Here is a 15,039-nt window from a genome sequence, read left to right as displayed (position 1 = left end):
CACACGAATGAAGTCTCGACCCGCCTCCAAACCTTTGAACCAAGGACACTTTGACACCTTAGGGATGAATGAATATAACCATCGTCCCAAACTCCCTTCACTCCATTTATTTTTCCAGCTGGCGAGTGACTGTTGACGATAAATGAAGAAAAATTCGTCGCAGGCGATTTGTCGATCGATCGCCTTCCATAGCGCCCACCTTTGACAGCGAGTCCGCCTTCTCATTGCCCGCAATCGAGCAATGAGATGGGACCCATGCAAAGGTGATGACAAAAGATCTTAAAGCGACCATGGAGCGAATAGCCTCGACATCCGTAAAAATAAAATAATGATCTTGTGCAAGTGAGGCGATCGTTTCTAGTGTATAATGTATTGCCAACAGTTCAGTAACAAATACGAAACAAGAGCATGAAGCATTCGAGAGGCGCTATGACATTCGTTATAAATACCAAAACCAGCGGACGCCTCTATTAGTGATCCATCTGTGAAGAACGATCTTGCGGAATTAACTTGGCCAAACTTTGCAGCGATGCTGCTCTGGGATTCCGCGAATCTCTTGCGTCATGGATAAATCAAAATGAACAGAACTGCCGAAGTCGGAGAAGCAACAAGCAAACACGATAGGGATAGATATTTGAAGGACATATAATGAGTGATCGGTTTACCCAAAAGTTGAAGCTTTGGTTGTGCTGGGCTATGCTTCCTAGAAAAAACGACCAACTCAGTTTTCTCCGTGGAGAATTCGATACCTAGCTGAATAGCCCAAGTAGACAAATTGTCTAAGGTATCCTGTAAGGGTCCTTGCAGGTCGACCCCTTTGGGCCCTGTCATAGACACTACTCCGTCATCTGCAAGTTGTCTCAACGTGCAGTTGTCACTTAGACAATTGTCAATTTCGCTGACGTAGAAATTATACAAAAGGGGGCTTAAACATGAGCCCTGGGGGAGACCCATGTAGCTAAATCGTGGAGCTGTAGAGTTTCCACGAGAAAAGCTCATATGTTTCTCTGACAGCAAATTGTACAAAAAGTTATTAATTAATGGAGAAAGGCCACATGCGTGGAGTTTGTCTGAAAGGACTTCAACCGATACTGAATCAAAAGCCCCCTTAATAACCAAGAAGACTGAAGCCATTTGCTCTTCTTTTAGCAAAAGCCAACTGAATTTCAGTGGAAAGCAACCCGAGACAGTCGTGCGTTTCCTTGCCCCTACGGAAACCAAATTGAGCATCTGAGAGTAGGTGGTTCAACTCAATCCATTGGACAAGGCCAAAAAGCATTTTTTTTCTCCAACAATTTTTGAATGCACGATAACATCGCAATGGGATACGAGTTGTGATCTGACGCGGGTTTTCCAGGCTTTTTAATGGCTATAACTCTCACCCGCCTCCAATCATCCGGAACAATATTAAGCTCCAGGAACTGACCAAACAAGTTCAACATGCGCCTCTTAGCGACGTCTGGGAGGTTTTTCAACAAGTTGAACTTGATTCTATCAGCCCCCGGAGCCGAATTGCCACACGAAAGGAGCGCGAGTGAGAGCTCCAGCATTGAAAAAGGCTGGCTAATCTCGTCTACCGAATTCGTCGTTTCGCGAGGAATCATCTGTGCCGGCACAGATCAGGACAGGACATACTTTTCGCGCGAACTTGAGAATCCAACTTTCCGAGTACTGCTCGCTCTCGTTGTTTGAAGACCGGTTACGCATCCTTCGCGCCGCATTCCAAAGCGTATTCATCGACGTTTCACGCGATAATCCGTCCACGAATTGCCGCCAGTATCTGCGTTTCTTGGCTTTGATGAGGCTCTTGAGTTCGCGTTCAAGAGCCGAGTACGCTTCGAAATGTACGGGTGTTCCACGTTTCCGGAAAAGCTTAAACGCGTCGGACTTTTTACGATAAACCTCAGTGCATTGCTGGTCCCACCAAGGGAAAGGAGGTTTCCTACGGAAAGACTACCTGGAACCGGCCGAGTTTGAGCTTGAAGCGCGCTGTCCAAGATCAGATTGGAGAGGAAGTTATATTCCTCCAACGGTGGAAGCCCTTCTACCGACGTTAGGGCATCTTCTATCACATTCTTGAACTTTGTCCAATCGATATTACGGGTAAGATCGTACGCGACGTTAGCGGGTTCCGACGGATTGAACCCACTGTCAACTGAAACTTTAATCGGCAAGTGATCACTACCGTGGGGATCTTGGATCACATTCCACGTGAAATCCAACGATAATGAGTTAGAGCAAAGTGTGAGGTCTAATTTACTTCCATTCGAGGATGGGCCAGCCAAACGTGTTACTTCTCCATTGTTAAGAACAGTTGTCACAGAGGTCATATATCATAGTAGAACGGTCGTCATCATACAGTTCCCCCCAGCCAGTACCTTGGGAATTAAAATCTCCTATAATCAACCGTGGAGCAGGAAGTACCGAACAGATATCTGAAAGTTGTTTTCGATTAACAACGGCTCTAGGAGGAATATAAACAGAAGCAATACAAAGGCTCTTACCTTTAATAATAGCTTGACATGCGACAACTTCAATATCTGGAAATTGTGGAAGATTCACTCTATAGAAGGAATGGCACTTTTTGATCCTCAAAAGTACCCCTCCTTCACGCGAATCCTCACGATCCAGTCGAATAATGTTAAAATCATAAAAAGGAAGATCTATATCTGAAGAGAGCCAAGTTTCACAAAGAGCAAATGCATCACAATCATTATTGTGAATGAGTCTAATTTAGGAATAAGACTTTGACAATTCTACTGTAGAACAGTGATCAAATCCCCGACCTCGTTTGGAAAATTATCCATCGAAGGAAATGATTGCTGCAATGAGGGGCTACATAGCCTAGTCAGTAAAGGCACGGTTTTACACGGCACGGGTTCGATTCCCGGTCCGGTCGAGGAAACCTTTCGGGTAGGAAATTTTCTCGACTTCCCTGGGCATAGTGTATCATTGTGCTTGCCATATTCATGCATTGGTAATTGGCATCGAAAGCTCTCAATTAATAACTGAGGAAGTGCATTTAGAACACTAAGTTGAGAGCACGCAATAAGCTAATATGCACTTAGCAATAAGCTTGAAATGCGAATAATAAGAAGAAGAATGAGGGGCCACTTCAATGTCAATTGCTTCAAGAGGGTCTTCACATGAGGAAGCATTGCCAGAACAATGCTTTTGAGAGGATCATAAATATTGAGGTACTTGAGAATATCGTCCACAATTTTATCAAATGAGAACAACCCAGATGAAGAAGGGGCTTTTGATCTTAAAAATGGGCCATCAGGGGTTTTTGATGTCCCTGGGAGACATGTCTGGCAATAGTCAGTTGTGCGGAAACCAGGAGGAGTTGAAACTTCCTTTTTTCCATCACTCCTTGATTTGGGCAAGCTGATTTGGGGTTCCTTATCTGCAACTTTCCGCGAACGGATGCGATTTCGTTTCCTTGCAGAACCTTCCGGAAAACTGAAAGAAACTCCCTCCTCAGCCAAGTCAGAGTCAGACTCGTCATCAGACAAAACAGCAAAGGGATTTTTGTCGTTGGGTGATGGTGTGGCTGTTTTTAGCATTGCGTTCTAGTCTCTCCCCGCGTTGTTTGTACGCCGGGCACGACGAGAGACCATGAGGAGTTCCCTTACAGTACACGTATTTTGGTGCAGTGACTGTGCAGGCGCCATCCTTGTGCTTCTCCACGCATTTGGAACAGCGTGCCTTGCTGCCACAGTGAGAGGCCGTATGTCCCAACTGTTTACAGTTTTGGCAGTTCATGACCCGAGGAACAAACAAGCACACAGGTAGCCGAAGTTTTCCCAACTCGATGTAGTGAGAAAGGGCTGAACCAGAAAAGGTCACCCGAAACGAGTCTGTGGGGGTAAAGCTCTTCTTACCCTCGCTGAAAGGTACTGAGTTCAGCTTCTGGACCGTGGGAAGCCAGGGGTTCTTGAAACGGCCAACCGCTTGCTTCGCCAAGATCTCGGGGGTCAGGCACGCTTCGGTGACCACACTTTCAATCTCCACATTACGAGCTGGGATGTACACTCCATACTCGAGTGTAAAGAGCTGGGAGGCAGCAATCCCGTTAGCTTGTTTCATGTTAAAGACAACAACGCGAAGTTTATTGTACCTCACCTTCAAGATTTCGGTCACGGCCGAGAACCGCTTCATCAGATCATTAGTGATTTGCATTACATTCAAAGGTTTCTTCTTGGTCTGAAAGTAAACAACCCATGGGCCAGTCGAGTCTTCTGGGTAGGCTCGCGATCGAGGGCTTATCTGTCCCTCTCCATTACCAGAGTGGGATGACGAACCAGGGATGGCATCATCTGATTTCTGGGATGACAAACGTTTTCGACCCTTTTTGCTATCGCGTGGCAAAGTGGTGTCATCTTCCGACAAGACGTCCATTTGGTCTTCCGACAAAATGTCCATTGTGAAACAGTGCTTACAGCGATCAATCGGCAACCTCTGTCTTCAAGCAAAGAAAGCAGCTCGCAATTTTCGGTAACAGGTTTAGCTTCCCAATCACCACTGTCTGATTTCACACTGCTACCCGATATTCCTGCACCGCCGCTGTCTGTGTACAGGAATCCCCCGAAAAGCATGAAGGGTGGTACCGTCCACCCAAGGCAATTTAGCAGCTGTCCTCCACCCAATATAGCCGATTTTTTGCATGTGATTAGGATTAACCATAAACTTATCACTTACAAAAAAAAAATCAGGTTAGTTGGTTGGAAGGCAGCTGGGAAATTGCGGTGGGTAGATGGTACCACCCACCACGTTATACGGGGCCCAACTAACAATTTTAGCTGCAGATAAGGTTATACAGCCAAAAAAAGGCTTATACAGCTGATTTTTGCCTGTATAAGCTAGTCTACAGCTGAAATTGTTTGTTGGGGGGTTTCCTATACTACCAAAACTTGGGTGGTATGCGTACGGAGACCAACGACTTTTTCTTGGCTGCAGCATTGAGTGATTATTGACTTCGAATTACAACATTTATCGCTGTGATCGTCATCGCGTAACATGTCGATTTCAACGAGATGGAGGAGTTCGTATTGCAAATAAATCCTCTTTACTAAGAGTTTCCGTTCGATTTGATGGATGCGAGTCACTTGATCACGTTGCTGTGAAAGTGTGTCTTGTAGATCAATCAGTCTCTGTTAGTGGTACACTAAGACCTCCATTTACGAAGTGTTCGCAGTGTTCAGTTAACGTTTAGTTCAGTTCAGTTTTTTACGAAGCAATTCCTAAATAACGAGGTTTGTTTTACGAAGCAAATTCCAAATAAGGAGTTTTTTTTTGCGATTATGGGAAACTGGAAAATACTTTCAATATGGGTACAGTGACCCCTCCATATATTCGGTGGAAGATACCGCCTTCCTACGGCTATTTATCGGATATCCTTCAACCAGTTGAGCTGATTTTTTGTAGATAACTTGTTTACGGTTGACACTAATCACATTCAATAGTTTTCACCATCAATTTTTGCCAATGCTACCGCCTTAATCAGACCTTGATTTTGCCTTTCGACGATCCCGTTTGTTTGAGGTCAAAGTGGGATTGATTTTCGGATCTTAATAGCTTTGTCCTTCCAAAACTCACTGAACATAGAACTCTACAACGGCGGGCCGTTATCGCTTTGAATAATCGCTGGAAAACCCCATGTCCTAAAAATCTGGCATAAGATTCTGTTGGTGCTAATTGCATCAGTGCGGTGCATTTCTATCACTGACAAATATCTAGAATATGTGTCAACGACCACAAGAAATTTGCCGGCTCCGGTTCCAGGAATGGATAGGATATCTATTTGGATGATTTCCCAGGGTCCGGGAAGTTCTCTACTGGATAGCGGTAGGGGGCATTTATTTACATTAGATATAAAAATTATACTATGGTAAATAATCCCAACAGTAACAATCTGGGAGTACACATCAAACTATATTATTCGGACTAGAGATTTATTTTCAATGAATTTCAATAAGTAAGAAAGGTCAGATATCACAATAGGTGAATAAATCCAGGTTTTACAACATCTACCGATCCTCGCTTACCTCCAGATCATTAGTCCTGAATTGTACCTAGTTCTTGTATTGTATCCAATTATGGAGAGAGCCATCTGAAGCACTTCATTGAGTAAAGCACCGGTGACTGACTTTTATACAAAATAATGGCCATAAAATAGGATAACACACAAAACGAACTCTTGAAAACAAAATTAATATGTGCTCAAATTTATCATTTAAAATTAATGGTTCTCATATTGAAAATTAATCTTCTATTCAACAAAATTTACATGAGTGCATACTTTAAGTTTTAACAGTATATTATGACTTCATAACCTAAATTTTGTACCGATCAATAGATTTCAACTACATTAACGATTCAATATGAAGTTCTTCAAAATTGGATCTTTTTCCATCAATTTAATCCTATCAATTGTCCCACCGCTTTTGAGAATGATTCTGAATATATTAGATTTCTTCATATATGGACCGCATAGTTCCTTTCTTTACCCTCACATTCGATAGAATGTTGTGTCTTTACATCGGGTTTTGCTCATATCCAGTTGAACGTCAAGCACGAAGCAGGTCAATATTGGATTTTGCTTCGGCATCCTTTCTGTGAGGGGAAACTGGGGCACTCATACGAAAAATGCAAATAATCTTTCAGATGTCTTATCCTTCCCATGAGACTCATCCAATCTCCAATCATTCGATCACTTGAGCCTATGAAATTATTTTATTCATGCTTCTTCTTCTTTTAGATATTTCGTTCCAACTGAAACTTTGCGGCTGCTCTGAACTTTTCTTTTAGTACTTCAAATGTGATTATTTAAGCACCTCCTATGTCTGTACGATTTTTGCATTCGTACATTGTATGGCCGAAAAATTCCTTGAACGGACCAGAAATCGAACCCAACCACCTCCAGCATGGTGTTTTATTTCTGAGCCTTTACTGGCTGAGCTAAAGAAGGCCTTTGCAATTCACTGCAATGATCCTAAATCTGTCTGTTTCATGTTTGCAATCTGTGCGATATTGATTTACCGGATAAGGGAATACATTTTCTAATAAAATACTGATCTGTTTTCGTGCATTTGGATTTAATCCTCCATTACTTTTCAGGTCTAGTAGCAGTCATTGAACTCATTTGTGTATTCATTGGACCATGGTTTTCACATTTGTTTACAAACCCGTTTAGTCATCTATGCCTTTCAAACATTTTTAAAATGCATGCAATGCAGAAACTGCACAATTCATAAGCTGCATTTACCATACATCGTTATAGTGCCATGCTGTTGGGAGGATGATTAGGAGCCATTCAACGTTCCTCATTCAAGAGCATAGCTGCTGCTGGTTTCTACAAACATCCCAGAGTTATTTTTCATGTAACATTTCCGCCAAGCACGTTTCGCTAGTTTGTCGTGACGAGTTCATCTTGTATTGTTTGTCAAGCGCTTTCCCCCTGGATGATAGAAGCTCATAGCAGGACCCGTGTTGCCCCTGGTGCCGTGTCAAGTTGATGTTACGTGTGTTAGTTTTTCTCTCCAGTAGGTAGCGCAGCCCTTGAGGAAATTTGAAACAAGCCATTCTTTTTAATGCGACAAGGGTTCGAGCAGATGATTTCTCTCTTCGTTGTTCCAGAAATATGATGTTTAGCTGGTGGGAGAAAACCAGGCGTAAAAGAAGAAAATTGAACCTGAAGTGAATGCATGGTTCGACAAGTTAATTATGAAATTTATCAAAGAAATTTACAGCATAAATATAATTATAAAGGTGCTTCCATCTATTAACGTCCTTTTAAACAAACCACCTTGAGAAGTGGATATAGTTCATTCAGGACGGCATTATAAAGGTGGAAGAAGATGAAGTCGTAATACATTCGACTTGAGCATTTCATGGTGGGAAAATTTCTTCAAGGAATAAATAGAAAGGAAATCTGCCAACAAACGGGTTATACAGAAGAATTACACTGAGATGTTTGATTTGCATTAAAGTCTCTTTAACACAAGTTTTATTTTATTTTCAGGACGATCTTTCTACTGCTTTCAAATAAGCCGATTTTTTTTTGGCTTTGATCTTTTGGAAAATCTTTGGATTATGCGTATTTTCAGCAGACATTCCTTGATAGTTGCGCCTAAATGTAAGCAAACCAAGCCTGAGAGTGCAGCCTCTTCCCTAACACAGACTTCAAAATCTAATTCGATGCGGTCAGTCCAGTCTAGCAGCAGCAATAGAAGAAGAAAGAAGAAGAAGAAGAAGAAGAAGAAGAAGAAGAAGAAGAAGAAGAAGAAGAAGAAGAAGAAGAAGAAGAAGAAGAAGAAGAAGAAGAAGAAAGAAGAAGAAGAAGAAGAAGAAGAAGAAGAAGAAGAAAAGAAGAAGAAGAAGAAGAAGAAGAAGAAGAAGAAGAAGAAGAAGAAGAAGAAGAAGAAGAAGAAGAAGAAGAAGAAGAAGAAGAAGAAGAAGAAGAAGAAGAAGAAGAAGAAGAAGAAGAAGAAGAAGAGAAAGAAGAAGAAGAAGAAGAAGAAGAAGAAGAAGAAGAAGAAGAAGAAGAAGAAGAAGAAGAAGAAGAAGAAGAAGAAGAAGAAGAAAAGAAGAAGAAGAAGAAGAAGAAGAAGAAGAAGAAGAAGAAGAAGAAGAAGAAGAAGAAGAAGAAGAAGAAGAAGAAGAAGAAGAAGAAGAAGAAGAAGAAAAAGAAGAAGAAGAAGAAGAGAAAGGAAGAAGAAGAAGAAGAAGAAGAAAAGAAGAAGAAGAAGAAGAAGAAGAAGAAGAAGAAGAAGAAGAAGAAGAAGAAGAAGAAGAAGAAGAAGAAGAAGAAGAAGAAGAAGAAGAAGAAGAAGAAGAAGAAGAAGAAGAAGAAGAAGAAGAAGAAGAAGAAGAAGAGAAGAAGAAGAAGAAGAAGAAGAAGAAGAAGAAGAAGAAGAAGAAGAAGAAGAAGAAGAAGAAGAAGAAGAAGAAGAAGAAGAAGAAGAAGAAGAAGAAGAAGAAGAAGAAGAAGAAGAAGAAGAAGAAGAAGAAGAAGAAGAAGAAGAAGAGAAGAAGAAGAAGAAGAAGAAGAAGAAGAAGAAGAAGAAGAAGAAGAAGAAGAAGAAGAAGAAGAAGAAGAAGAAGAAGAAGAAGAAGAGAAGAAGAAGAAGAAGAAGAAGAAGAAGAAGAAGAAGAAGAAGAAGAAGAAGAAGAAGAAGAAGAAGAAGAAGAAGAAGAAGAAGAAGAAGAAGAAGAAGAAGAAGAAGAAGAAGAAGAAGAAGAAGAAGAAGAAGAAGAAGAAGAAGAAGAAGAAGAAGAAGAAGAAGAAGAAGAAGAAGAAGAAGAAGAAGAAGAAGAAGAAGAAGAAGAAGAAGAAGAAGAAAGAAGAAGAAGAAGAAGAAGAAGAAGAAGAAGAAGAAGAAGAAGAAGAAGAAGAAGAAGAAGAAGAAGAAGAAGAAGAAGAAGAAGAAGAAGAAGAAGAGAAGAAGAACTCCTCTATTAGAGATCCATCAGTGAAAAACGTTCTTGCAGAATAAACATGGCCAAACTTTGCAGCGTATAATGACGGAGTAATCATAGGACGATGATGCTCTGGAATTCCGCGGATTTCCTGCGTCATAGATAAATCAAAATTCACTGAATTGCCGAAATCGGAGAAGATTACACGATTGGGAATATTTCTTGAAGGGCTGACATCCTGTGTTAAATATTGGTAGTACTAAGTCATAAAACATGTTTGAGGATTTAGCTGCAGAAGCTTCTCAAAATTTGCAATCACCAGTGGGTTCATTACTTCGCAACGGGTGAGGAGCCTCAGAGATAACTCTGAAAAAACGGACGGATAGTGGCAACATGCCCGCCAGCACTTCGAGACTCATAGTATGAGTCGAGTGCATGCATCCTAACGCGATACGAAGACAACGATCCGTTCCAGCTTAATGATGTGCGTTTTAGCTGCCGACTGGAAGCAAAAACTGCCGTACTCTAAAACCGATAAAATCGTTGTCCGGTACAACGTCAGAAGATCTTGTGGATGGGCTCCCCACCACGTTCCGGTAATTGATCGAAGGAAATTGATCCTTAGACAATCCACAAGCGTGGAGTTTCTCTGAAAGAACTTCAACGGATACTGAATCAAAAGCCCCCTTGATATCCAAGAACACAGAAGCCATTTGCTCTTTCTTAGCAAAAGCTAACTGAATTTCCCAGGAAAGCAACGCAGTCGTTCGTTCCCTTACCCCTACGGAAACCAAATTGAGTATCTGAAAGAAGGTGGTTCGTCTCAACCCATTTGTCGAGGCGAAGAAGGATCATTTTCTCCATCAATTTCCGAATACACGACAGCATCGCGATGGGCCGATACGAATTGTGATCCGACGCGGGTTTATCAGGCTTTTTAATGGCTATCACCCTCACTCGTCTCCAATCGTCGGGAACAATATTGAGCTCCAAGAACTGATTGTACAAGTTCAACATGCGCCTCTTAGCGACGTCTGGGAGGTTTTTCAGCAAGTTGAACTTGATTCTATCAGATCCCGGGGCAGAATTGCCACACGAAAGGAGAGCGAGTGAAAGTTCGACCATTGAAAAAGGCTGACTGATTTCGTCTACCGAATTCGCGGTTTCGCGAGGAATCAACTGCGACGGCACGGAATCCGGACACACTTTTCGCGCGAATTTAAGAATCCATTGATCCGAGCATTCCTCGCTTTCGTTGTTAGTAGACCGGTTACGCATTATTCGCGCCGTACTCCAAAGCGTATTCATAGACGTTTCGCGCGACAATCCGTCTACAAACTGCCGCCAGTAACCCCGTTTTTTGGCCTTGATGAGGCTCTTGAGTTCGCGTTCAAGAGATGTGTATGCGTCGAAATGCTCGCGTGTTCCGCGTTTCCGAAAAAGTTTAAACGCGTCGGACTTTTTACGGTAAACCTCCGTGCATTGTTGATCCCACCAGAGCGATGGTGTTTTCTTACGAATAGACGATCGCGGCACCGGTCGTGTTTGAGCTTGAAGTGCGCTGTCGATGATGAGATTAGAGAGGAAATTATATTCCTCCAACGGCGGAAGCTCTTCCACTGACGATACTGTATCGTCTATCGCGGATTGGAACTTAGTCCAATCGATGTTACGGGTTAGATCATACGCGACGTTAACGGATTCTGACGAGTTGAACCCACTGGCAATCGAAATTTTGATCGGCAAATGATCACTACCGTGCGGATCCTAGATTACATGCCAAGTGCAATCCAACGATAGTGAATTGAAGCAAAAGGTGAGGTCTAATCTGCTACCATTCGAGGATGGACCAGCCAAACGTGTTACTTCCCCATTGTTAAGGATTGTCATGTTGAAGTTGTCGCAGAGATCATAAATCAAAGTAGAACGGTTATCATCGTACAGCTCCCCCCAGCCTGTACCGTGGGAGTTAAAATCTCCCATGATCAACCATGGAGCGGGAAGTACCGCACATATGTCGAAAAGTTGTTTGCGATTAACAGAGACTCTAGGAGCAATATATACAGAAGCAATACAAAGGCTCTTACCTTTAATGGTAGCCTGACATGCGACAACTTCAATACCGGGGAATTCGGGAAGATTCACTCTATAGAAGGAATGGCACTTTTTGATCCCCAAAAGTACCCCTCCTCACGATCCAATCGAATAATGTTAAAATCGTAAAAAGGGAGATCAATTTCTGAAGAGAGCCATGTTTCACAGAGGGCAAATGCATCGCAATTATTGTTATGGACTAAATACTTGAACGAATCTAATTTCGGAATAAGACTTCGACAATTCCACTGTAGAACAGTGATCAAATCCCCGACCTCGTTTAGAAAATTATCCATCGAAGGAGATGATAGCTGCAAGAAGGGGCCATTTTGAAGTCAATTGCTTCAAGAAGGATTTCACAGTGGGAAGCAATGTGAGGACAATGCTTTTCAGAGGATCAGAAATGTTGAGGTATTTGAGAATACCGTCCACAATGTCATCAAATGAGAACAACCCAGATGAAGAAGGGGTTTCTGTTCTTAAAATTGGGGCATCAGGGGTTTTGGATGTCCCCGGAAGTGGTGGAAAATCCTGGGTATAGTCAGTTCTGCGGAATCCAGGAGGAGTAGAAGTCTCCTTTTTTCCACCACTCCTTGATTTAGGCAAGCTGATTTGGGGTTCTTTATTTGCAACAATCCGCGAACGGATGCGCTTTCGTTTCCGTGCAGAACCTTCCGGAAAACTGAAAGAAGTTCCCTCCTCAGCCAAGTCAGAGTCAGTCTCGTCATCTGACAAAAGAGAAAAGGGATTTTTGTCATTGGTCAATGGCGTGGCTGTCTTAAGCATTTCTGCAAAAGACCGCCTGGAACGTTCCTTAAGGGAGCGTTTCATTTTGTCCCCGAGCTGTTTGTACGCCGGGCACGACGAGAGAGCATGAGGAGGAGTTCCGTTGCAGTACACGCATTTTGGTGCAGTAGCTGCGCAGGTGCCATCCTCATGCTTCTCCCCGCATGTGGAGCAGCGTGCCTTGTTGCCGCAGTGGGAGGCCGTATGTCCCAACCGCTTACAATTCTGGCAGTTCATGACCCGAGGTACAAACAACCGCACAGGAAGACGAAGTTTTCCCAGCTCGATGTATTGAGGAAGGGCAGATCCAGAAAAGGTCACCCGAAACGAGTCTGTGGGGGTAAAACTCGCTGAGCGATACTGACTTCATTCTATGAACGGCCAGTATCTTTACCGGAGGAAGCAAGGGGTTCTTGAATCGGCCAACCGCTTGCTTCTCCAGTATCTCGGGGTTCAGACTCGCCTCAGTGACCACGCCTTCGATCTCCACATCAGAGGCTGGAATGTACACCCTATATTCCAGTGTGAAAAATTGGGAAACAGCAATTTCATTGGCCTGTTTCAGGTTAGCGACGGTCACACGAAGTTTGTTGTGCCTAACCTTCGTTATTTCGGTCACGGTAGAGAATCGCTTTGTCAGATCATCAGATATCTGAACAACATTCAAGGGTTTGTTTTTGGGCTGAAAATAGACAACCCATGGGCCAGTCGAGTCATTCGGGTAGGCCCGCAATCTGGTGCTTTTCTCAGCCTGCCCATCGACAGACTGAGACGACGAACCAGGGATGACATCATCATTCTTCTGAGATGAACGGTCATCCATGTCGTCTTCTGACAAAACATCCATTTTGTTCAACTAGTGGGAGCGCAAAACGCTCTCCCACTGAGCGCACAGACACAATACACAGAAAACACTACAAACACAGAAATACAAAATGAAAATTTAACTAATGGGGGAGTAAAAGAAACAAGAAAAAAAACAAAAACTTATCTGATAATCCTATACTACTACCACCGAGCGTTATATGTGTAGGCGTTTACACAGATGGCTGGGAAGCGACGCGCAGCGTGGATGACCTTCGCTGTGGTACACTTGATCGAGGCGCGGCACTCAGCGCACACAGGCGCACGATGAATGATGAACGATATAGATGTAGAAACCTGTGCTCACACTCGATGATGATGATACGTGAGCGGGTATGCGTAAGCGCGTATGCGTGACCACGCAACGATGATGCCCAAATTTGTTTGCGAATTTCCAATAGCACGGATTAATCTTTCCGAAAATGACACTTTCTACTAAAAAAAAACTCACTTTTCGATCAATTTACCGGGAACTATGCCAGGAGTCACTTAGTGAGAAAAAAACTGATAAATTATATCAAGCGAATACCGAAAAAACTTCCAAAACAACGGAGCGCGAAACAAGTCGACCGTACTTCTTGCTAGGACGCAGTGGGATGATTCAGTATAATAATTGAGTATTAATTGCTGAGGAAATAAGAAAGATAGTTTCAACTAAATCCTAATGACAGTTAACAACAGTTACGTCAACAATGCGGTCGTGTCAACTTTTCTTTTCATTGATTTGTTTTCCGTTGATCTTGTTTTCCGTGCTGAGCACCAATGCTACCGACGCCAGGGAGGCAGCTCCCACACCTTCCCTATCGACCCATCAATTTATGAACCGTTGACCAACGGCTTTACTTACCTTCCGAAGGATGGGGTGATCAGAGATGTTATGCCTCAGAACATCCCGGCGGCGCCGATTGGGATTGAACCCAGGCCTGCTGTGGTAAGAGGCAATCACGCTTACCAATACCCCACCAGAGCCGCTTGAGAGTTATTATCTATATATATAAAAATGAATTTCTGTCTGTCTGTCTGTCTGACCCTTATAGACTCGGAAACTACTGAACCGATTGGCGTGAAAATTTGTATACAGGGGTTTTTGGGGCCGTGGAAGGTTCTTATGATGGTTCGAGACCCCTCCCCCTTCTGTAAGGGGGGGCTCCCATACAAATGAAACAGAAATTTCTGCATAACTCTAGAACTAATCAAGCAAATGGAACCAAATTAGGCATGTGGGGGCGAGTGTGGGGGTATAAGGAGATAATCATAGGGGGTAGCCCCTTAGATAATAGGGGGGGGGCTACGTACAATATAGCATGCTTTTTTTTAAATCGGCGCATAAACTTAAGCTAATATTGAATCCCGAGCAAGACCGGGCACACTCAGCTAGTAATAAATAAATCAAATAAACACCTAGGTAGTATAACACTGCTTTATTGAAAAAATATATTTATAAAACAATAATGAAATACTATATGCGAACGATATTACAAACGTTCTCGTCTCATTTCAACCACATAGAATATGATTTAACCACATTCTATGTGGTTGAAATGAGACGATAACACAAAAACGTTATGATGCACTTCTTATGCTTCTTTTTAGTCCAGCGTGGTTTTCATTTTGATTTTAGCACTATAATTTAGCAATTATCTTGCTTATTTTTCGCTGTATGAAGAATTACCCAAATAAAGTCGGGAATTGAATTAGTATGAAATATCAGATCTCACCATAGATGAAACATTCAGATATTTTATTTAGCCTAGCAGATAACGTTGCTAAGAATATGTGACGTGCAATTTGTCCATGGTTTTAATGAATGACGGTGATGGGAGTGACAACGACGACCATGACGACGACGACGACGACGACGATGATTATGCCTTA

Source organism: Ochlerotatus camptorhynchus, unplaced genomic scaffold, assembly GCF_037179485.1.
Source record: "Ochlerotatus camptorhynchus isolate MF236.1 unplaced genomic scaffold, CSIRO-AGI_Acam_v1.1 ptg000171l, whole genome shotgun sequence".
NCBI classification, from domain to species: domain Eukaryota; kingdom Metazoa; phylum Arthropoda; class Insecta; order Diptera; family Culicidae; genus Ochlerotatus; species Ochlerotatus camptorhynchus.
Note: the sequence above shows the minus strand (reverse complement) of the source record.